Below are 9,200 nucleotides of genomic sequence, written 5' to 3'. Positions count from 1 at the left end.
CAGTTATTTCTTACAGATCTTTCCATTCTTCATGTTTTTAATTTTGGAACTGAGTTACAACTACCCACATGTACCACATAGATGGATAGATGAACAAATATACAAAACAAAAAGATAGATAAATATTATACTGAATAGGTTGGCTTCTTTTTTTTTTATTTTTTCCTAATCCTGAGAGATTTGTCTCTCTTTAAGCTATGCTACAAAATAGTATCTTCTTTCCAATAATGGAGCATGCAATTACTTATACTGTACTTTCATACTGAATTACAAATTAAACTTAGCCTGAGGCACTTACTTGCTATCTATGTTAAACAAAACATTTTTGAAAATATAACTGAGGTATACTGGAAAAACTGGATATCCACATGCAAACAAGTGAAGTTGGACTTTTACCTAACACCATATACAAACATTAACTCAAAATGGATCAAAGACCTAAACATAAGAGCAAAATCTATATATCTCTTAGAAGGAAACAAAGGGCAAAAGTTAGATTGGGCAATTTCTTGAATATGACACCAAAAGCACAGGCAACAAAAGAAAAAAAATAGACAAATTGAATTTCATAAAAATGAAAAACTCTTGTGCATCAAAAGACATTATCAATGGAGTAAAAAAGAGAACCCACAGAACAGGAGAAAATATTGGCAAATCATATATCTGATAAGGGATTAATATCTAGAATATGTAGAGAACTCCTAAAACTCAACAAAAACAAAATGCAATTCAAAAAGGTTGAAGAACTTGAATAGTCATTTCTTCAAATAGGATATACAAATGACCAAGGAGCACCTGAAAAGATACTCAACATCACTAATCACTGGGGAAATGTAAATCAAAACTACAATGAGATACAACCTCACACCCATTAGTATGGTTCCTATCTAAAACAAAACAAAAAACCAGAAAATAAGAAGTGCTGGCAAGGATGTGGAGAAATTAGATCCCTTTATGCACTGTTGATGGGACTGTAAAATGGTACAGCTACTGTGGAAAACTGTATGGAAAACTCAAAAAATTAAAAATAGAATTACCATATGAGCCAGCAGTTCCTCTTCTGGATATATACCCCAAAGAAATGAAAACAAGGTTTTGAAAAGATATTTGTACACCCAAGTTTATAGCAGCATTATTCATAATAGCTAAAATGTGGAAGAAACTTGTGTCCACTGATCGATTAATGGATAATCAAAATGTGGTATATGTACACAGTGGAATATTATTAATCCACAAAAGGAAGGAAATTCTGACATATGCTACAACATGGATGAACCTTAAAGACATTCTGCTTAGTGAAATAACTCAGGCACAAAAAGACAAATACTGTATGATTCCTCTTTTATGTGGTACATAGAGTAGTCAAATTTATAGAGATAGAAAGTAGAATGGTGGCTGCCAGGGGCTGAGGGAAGCAGGGAATGGGGAGTTATTGTTTCACGAGTATAGAGTTTCTGCTTTGCAAGGTAAAAAAGAGTTCTGGAGATGGCTGGTGCTGATGTTGCACAACAGTATGAGTGGACTTAATACCACTGAACTGCATGCTTAAAAATGGTTAAGATGGGTAAGGTTATGTGTATTTTTGTTTTAAAAAAATTTTGTTTTAAATATAGTCAAGGTCTAATATAAACCAAGACCTTTGTAATCAAAGAGTCCTGGATTCAGATTCCAGTTCTGCACTTACTGGCTGGTAGTCGTCAGCAATCTACTTAGTCTTTTCTAAAGCTCATTTTCCTAGGCCATAAAATAGTTTCAATAATTAAAGAATTAATGAGATAGCACATATAAAGATCTTACTACAGGGCCTGGCTGAGTGCCTGTGACAGTACCCATTCAATATATCCTTTTCTCTTCTTCTCATTATACCAATAATTCAAACATACATCAAACGGGATTGAAAGGGAATTCTTGGAAGTTTTCCCTTATTGCACTGCTATTGAACTTTCCTAATTTCTATTCAGGATGCCTGGTTAAGAGGGAAGTCCCCTAGTTCGGTTGCTAGAATTTATGTCCCTCAATGCCACTACTGTGTTCTTCTACCTATAAATGTCCATTTCTCTCACTATTCCAATTTAAGACTAAGCTTAAACATTATCCACCTACCTCAACTGGAGCTCGGCCCTGACAACAGGGGTGGGGTGGGAACCATTTATCCCAATTCTCTCTCAACTATCCACCAGGTTTTTAAAAACAAATAGGCCTATTTATTCGAGAGGCAGCAAGCCAGAAAGAAAGTAGTGCCAACAGCTGTCAGCCTCTTTTTGTGAGCCAGCACCTGTATACAGGGAATATCTGTTCTGTTCGTTCATATTCTCCCACCATGGACCCCAGAGCAGTGTAGTCTCTTGTTTTAGGTGTTTTCTCACAGGAGAGATGTGTCTGGAGGCAAATGCCATGTTAGTGACCTTTCCTGGATTGTGACTTCAACTGCAACTGACTCTCATCTTCAGGGGGAAGCAAGAAAAGGTAGAATCCAGTCTCAATCATCACCCAGACAAGCAGGATACACATAGGAAGTTCCTCCTGTGCCCAGGGTTCAGGCTGTCCCCTCTCCAGCCCCTACTCCACACAGGGCCCCACTGCTCACTAATCCACCTCCCTCAAAAATGGCTACATTAGAAGAAGGGATGTCTTCTTCATTGGCTAATTTGTTCCTACATCCACTCATTAGAATCACTGACCTAGTTATTATTGCTTCAGCTGTTTTCTCCTGCAAAGGAGACCACATTTGGCAACACTAGAAATAACATTCTTGTGGTCACATCAGCAATGATGAGAACAGGGTTGTTACTTTTGCTTTCTTGTAAACTTTTTAGTTTATAAACAAACTAGATGCGTCTCTCCTTTCAACATCTCTCAAGGAGAAATAAGCACAAACAAAATAGAAAGAACTTGTATGCAGCATAAAGCATCATGTAGGAATAAACTCCTTTTGAAACTTTTCCATAAAGAGACCATTACAGATCATTTATTTCAAGTTTTCACTCTTGCTCGCTCTCTCTCTAAACACTTATTGAAAAGGGCACCTTGCTTATAGCTACTTCCTCCTACACTCTCTCCTAAGTGATCTTAATAAAACTTGTGTTTTTCTCTCTCTCCTGCAGTTAATATCTTTTACTAGCTCTCTACCGCCCTCATTTTGAGAATAGCACACGAGAAGCTTCATGATGAGGTTCCTGTTTACTCTCTAGCTTTTCTGCTACCAATCTTTCTCTATTTGTGCTGAAATAATACCAAACAACTTATAGTTCCCTGAACAGTCCTCTTAGAAAGCCTAAGAGAATGCCTCTTCCTTCCCCCATCACTGGGGAACTTCTATCAAATTTTCAAAACCCAGCTTGGACTTCAATTCCCCTGGAAAAAGTTTTCTGATTCAGAATTAATAACTCCTTCTTCTATACACTTATTCCATTCTACTCATTCATTTATTTGACAAATTCAATAACATTCGACAAATATTTACTGACCTACTTAACACATGTCAAGTACTGTGCTAGAGAATTTCATCACCATTATTGTCATCCTGGCTAACACTCACACAGAGTTCACACTGTGCCAGGCACTGTTCTAAATGATATACATGTACTAATTCACTGACCTGAGTAACAACTCTTTGAAGTAGATACTCTTACTATCACCATTGTGTAAATGAAGCAACTGAATCCCAGAGAAGTTAAGTAACTTGCCTTTGCTCCCCCTGGTAGTCCAGCTTCAGAGTGCATGTTCAAGACAAGCCTCATCCATATCGTAACAGAGATAACAAGGCTAATGAGGAAGATTGACATTAACAAGCAATTATAGCACAATGTGATAAAAGAATGAATACAAGATGCCATGGAAGCGTGCATTTGAAGAACTAACCTATTCAGTTGGTGAGGCTTCCCTGAGAAAGATGTGCTTAAAGCTGAGTTGGTGAAGGATGAGTATGGAAACTGTCCACTTCAACCCCTATACAGACTTCAAACTACTTGAGGGAACAGTCCTCTTCTTAGTTATCTCTGTATGACAGGACCTATTCTACTGCTAGGCACACGAAATGTGAGGAGGTATTATTTACTGAATAAATACATAAATTAAAATGTTAGGTATCTTCTATGAGCTCCACCAGGAGCTTTTTTTTTTTTAACATCTTTATTGGAGTATAATTGCTTTACAATGGTGTGTTAGTTTCTGCTTTATAACAAAGTGAATCAGTTATACATATACATATATCCCCATATCTCCTCCCTCTTGCATCTCCCTCCCACCCTCCCTATCCTCCCCTCTAGGTGGTCACAAAGCACCGAGCTGATCTCCCTGTGCTGTGTGGCTGCTTCCCACTAGCTATCTATTTTACATTTGGTAGTGTATATATGTCCATGCCACTCTCTCACTTCATCCCAGCTTACCCTTCCCCCTCCCCGTGTCCTCAAGTCCATTCTCAACGTCTGCATCTTTATTCCTGTCCCGCGCCTAGGTTCTTCAGAACCTTTTTTTGTTTTTTTAGATTTCATATATATGTGTTAGCATACGGTATTTGTCTTTCTCTTTCTGACTTACTTCACTCTGTATGACAGACTCTAGGTCCATCCACCTCACTACAAGTAACTCTCGTTTCTTTTTATGGCTGAGTAATATTCCACTGTATATATGTGCCACATCTTTATCCATTCATCTGTCGATGGACACTTAGGTTGCTTCCTACCAGGAGCTTTAAATATTTTACTTAATCTGTATATAACAATTCTGCAAAGCAGTTATTTTTCTCTTCTGAATCACTAATTGAGAAACTAAACTTCAGTTCATTAGTGGACCTTTGTGTATTTCAGAATTCCTTGCTGTTCTGCAGTTTCAGAATTGACTCATGGACAGTTCTTTGACTTTTAAATAATTTATAATTTTATTTTATTTTTATTTATTTATTTTTTGGCCATGCCACGTGGCTTGCAGGATCTTAGTTCCCCAACCAGGGACTGAAACTGCACCCTCCACAGTGAAAGCACAAAATCCTAACCAGGGAATTCCTTATAATTTTATTTTTGAAATACACATTTTCCCCATGAAACTCTAAGTGTTTTGTCCTATGTATATTTTACAATGAAAATCTAGGATTTTATTTTATAACATGTGGGTTTATTTCATTTACCTATTTCTTAGTCCATTCAGTCTGCTGAAACAAAAATCATAGATTAGGTGGCTTAAACAACAAACATTTATTTCTCACAGCTCTGGAGGCTTGGAAAGTCCAAGATCAAGATTTAGATAGAATGAATATCTGGTGAGAACACGCTTCCTCGTTCATAGACAGGAACTATTTATGTCTATTACTATTGTTATGTCCCCACCTGGCAGAAGAGGTGAGGTAGCTCTCTGAGGTCTCCTATATAAGAGTCCTAATCCCATTCATGAAGTTCCACCCTCATCATCTAATCACCTCCCAAAGGCCCCACCTCCTAATACCACCACTTTGGGGATTAGGGTTCAGTATCAATGTGTGAAGTGACTGGGGCGGCGGGGGGAGGCGTAAACATTCAGTCTACAGCAATTGCCCTAAGAGACAATTTTTGTTCATATTCAAAAGCTATGTACCTTGAACGACCTTTATAAAAAACACAGGGTTAAGGGTGCTAACCCTCTATGCAGTCCAAAATTTTTTACAGTCAGCCCTCTATACCCGTGGTTCAGCCAACTTCAGACCCTATAGTACTGCAGTACATATTTATTGAAATAATCATCATATAAGTGAACCCACACAGTTCAAACCTGTGTTGTTCAAGGGTCACTTGTAATTGCTAAGTTGTCTATCTTTGAGGACTTTCTAAGAGAGTGCCTCAGCTTCTCAGCTTAATAGTGAAGATAAAAAAAATAAGTGGGGAGAGGATAAGGCTTCTCATAACTTTTCCTTTTTATACACTAAGCGGTTCTTTCTTTCTTTTCTTTTTTTCTTTTTCTTTTTTCCATTAGGTACCTCCATGAAGAGAGAAGAGATGAACAGAATTATTTGAAAGTTGTGCTGGGAACTTATTCTGCATTGACTGTACAACTAGCCAGGAACTCCACACTCTTCCCAGAGTGAGAGACCGTACTCAACTCAAATTAAGTCTCTACTTGGTGGGCACCTGGTTTTCCCCATACTAGCTGTCTATAATCACTTGGAATCTAAACACAGATCGCCTGGTGCTCAAGTAGTTTGAACCCCACTAATAAGATTGTTCACTCCTGTTGCACATGGGAGTCAAATGGGGAGTTTTAAGAGAATCTGATGTTTGGATCCCACCCCCAGAAATTCTTATGTAACTGGTATGGGCTTCGGCATTTTTAACAGCTTCTTAGGTGATTCTAATGTGCAGGCAATGTTGACAACCAGTGTTCTAGAACACTGGACTGTAGATTCTGATCCAGGAGGTATGGGGTGGGGATGAGGTTCTGCATTTCTTTCCTGTGCCTATGTGCTGAAATGGCTGCAAGCAGAAAGTACTAATGGAGCCCAGAGGAGGGGATACAACTTACTGCCTGGGGAGAAATTGGAATAGGCAAAATAACTGAGCCTGAGCATGGGAATCAGGATATTTTCAATCAGGATAATTTGGTCTTTTCACACCAAAACACAACTTTTCCTCCAGCAAATTTAACTACCCTGTGGAATGCTCTTATCTCTGAAATCCCAGTTTTCACCACTCTGTGAACCATCTACTACTTCTATTCTTCTAACTCAACCTTATACCTCCATTATAACCAATCCTTACATTACAGAGAGAGTTCCAATTCATTGTCCCCAGCACTTCTTATCTACCTATCTATTGATTCAACAGTCCATCAATCTATATATATCATTATCTATCACCTTCCTAAAAACTTTCCTCTTCACCTCCCAGAAATTCCGTGGTGCATCATTACAATCACTTCCTTGTAAATATCCTTACTTGCCCCTCTCTGTGTGATGTCCATCCTTAGTTAAATCCAGCTATTCCTTTCCACATCTGCATTCTCTTGACTGAAGTTTACTTGAGGACTCTTGACTGAAGTTTACTTGAGAAAATAAACATAACACTATACTCTCTGAACTCACTTTAAATTTATAACACAAATAGAAAATGGGCATTCAACCCCACTGGCAATGTCACAATCTTTCTACACTCCTCACTCTCAGAAGATACCTCTGATCTTCTCACTCCTCCAACCTTTTTTTTTTTTTTTTTTTTTTGCGGTAGGCGGGCCTCTCACTGTTGTGGCCTCTCCCCTTGCAGAGCACAGGCTCCGGATGCGCAGGCTCAGCAGCCATGGCTCACGGGCCCAGCCGCTCTGCGGCATGTGGGATCTTCCCAGACCGGGGCACGAACCCGTGTCCCCTGCATCGGCAGGCGGACTCTCAACCACTGCGCCACCAGGGAAGCCCCAAAGGCACTTTTTTTTTTTTTTTTTGGCGGTACGCGGGCCTTTCACTGTTGTGGCCTCTCCTGTTGCGGAGCACAGGCTCCGGACACGCGGGCTCAGCAGCCATGGCTCACGGGCCCAGCCACTCCGTGGCATATGGGATCTTCCCGAACCGGGGCACGAACCCGTGTCCCCTGCATCGGCAGGCGGACTCTCAACCACTGCACCACCAGGGAAGCCCCCTCCAACCTTTAATACCCCCTTCTTGCTGAAGACCTCATCTCATATTTTATTAAGAAAATTGATGTGATCAGGTAGGAGCTATCTTATTCTCCCACCCAAACGCAAACCATCGCATCTGAATTAAATCTTCTGTCTTTCCCTCCTGTTAAAAGGTTGGGAATCTGGGTTCTTTTCAAAGGTCCATCCCCCCCTCCTTATGCTTTGGATCCATTCCTTCATCCTCCTCTATAATTTCATTCCTGTAGGTATTCCCTTTTTCTCCAGCATCAAATATATCTTTCTGCATTACATCATTCCCACAAAAATATAAGCATTTATCTGCCAACACAACATCAACAACAAAAAAAACTTCCCTTGCTCTATTTGACCAACTATAGCCACCATTCTATTTCTCTGATCTTCCCCCTCCAAAAAAACAAAAACAACAAAAAGAAAACAAACAAACCCAGAAACCAACCAACCAAAGAAACAAAACCTTAAGACTTGTCCTACTTGTACACCTTTTGTTCTCCATACACTTCAGTCTTTCTGCCTCACTATACCTCTGAAACTACTCTTGCCAGAGACTAATGATTGCCATGTTGCCAAATCCATTGTCACTTCTGTCCTCGATACTTGACTTCCATGAAGCATTTACTATCATTGACCACACCTGTTCAATTGTAAAACGTTCTCCTCTTGCTTACTATGACATCACCTTCTTACCTCACAGGTTATTCCTTCTCATTCTCTTGCTGGTTCATCTTCCTCCTCTGCCCAACTTTGAAATGTTGGAGATTCCCCTAGCCCAGTTCTCTATCTACAATCTTTGATCAGATAATCTCATCTAGTCCCAAAGTTTTAACTTTCATGTATAAACTCATAACTACCAAGTTTATGTCTCCAGCCTAGAATCCATTCCAGACCAGTATATTCATCTGTTTACGTGACATTATCACTTAGATATCTAACAGGCATCTTGGACTTGATTATTGTCAATGCCCTCCAGCAAAAGACTGCTAGGAACACAACTGTAATTGAACGAGTTAGGTTTATTACTTGCTTCTGTGAGAATGCAAACCATGGAGAACCATGTGACATCTCAGTAAGAGGGTGTTAGAAACTTGGGTTTGTGTTATGTGATTTAGGGAAGGGTTCAAGGAAGAGGGATTTTGCTCTGGATTGGAAGCTGTAGGAAGGCAGGAGTAATTCTATAATTGTGTATTTTAATTAGTACTATCTAGAATGACTTATCTACTGGACAGAGGCTAAATAATTAGTACAGGAGCAGCAGTTCAGTCATATTATCCAGGATAAGGAAATGTTTGCTCATTTTTGTGTCTTGGACAATGTTTATGTTTAGTCTATATCCAGGCATGATTACAGTGATCTTTTTTTGTGTGTGTCTTGATCAATCATGGTCACAGAGTAGCTTTGTCTGGTGTTGATGTTCTGTGAAATTTCCCCCCTCTAACTTACCAAGCTCATTTCTACCTCTGCACTTACTCTGTCCTGTGCCAATTAGTCTCTTTCCCATTTGGCTCCCATCATGGTGAGTCCTTCTTAGTCACCATCACGTCCTTCCACTTTTTTTCCTTCTTTGGAACCCTAATCAATATCTAAAA

The sequence above is a fragment of the Mesoplodon bidens genome (genome assembly GCF_964165515.1).
Source record: "Mesoplodon bidens genome assembly, chromosome: 2".
NCBI lineage: Eukaryota > Metazoa > Chordata > Mammalia > Artiodactyla > Ziphiidae > Mesoplodon > Mesoplodon bidens.
Note: the sequence above shows the minus strand (reverse complement) of the source record.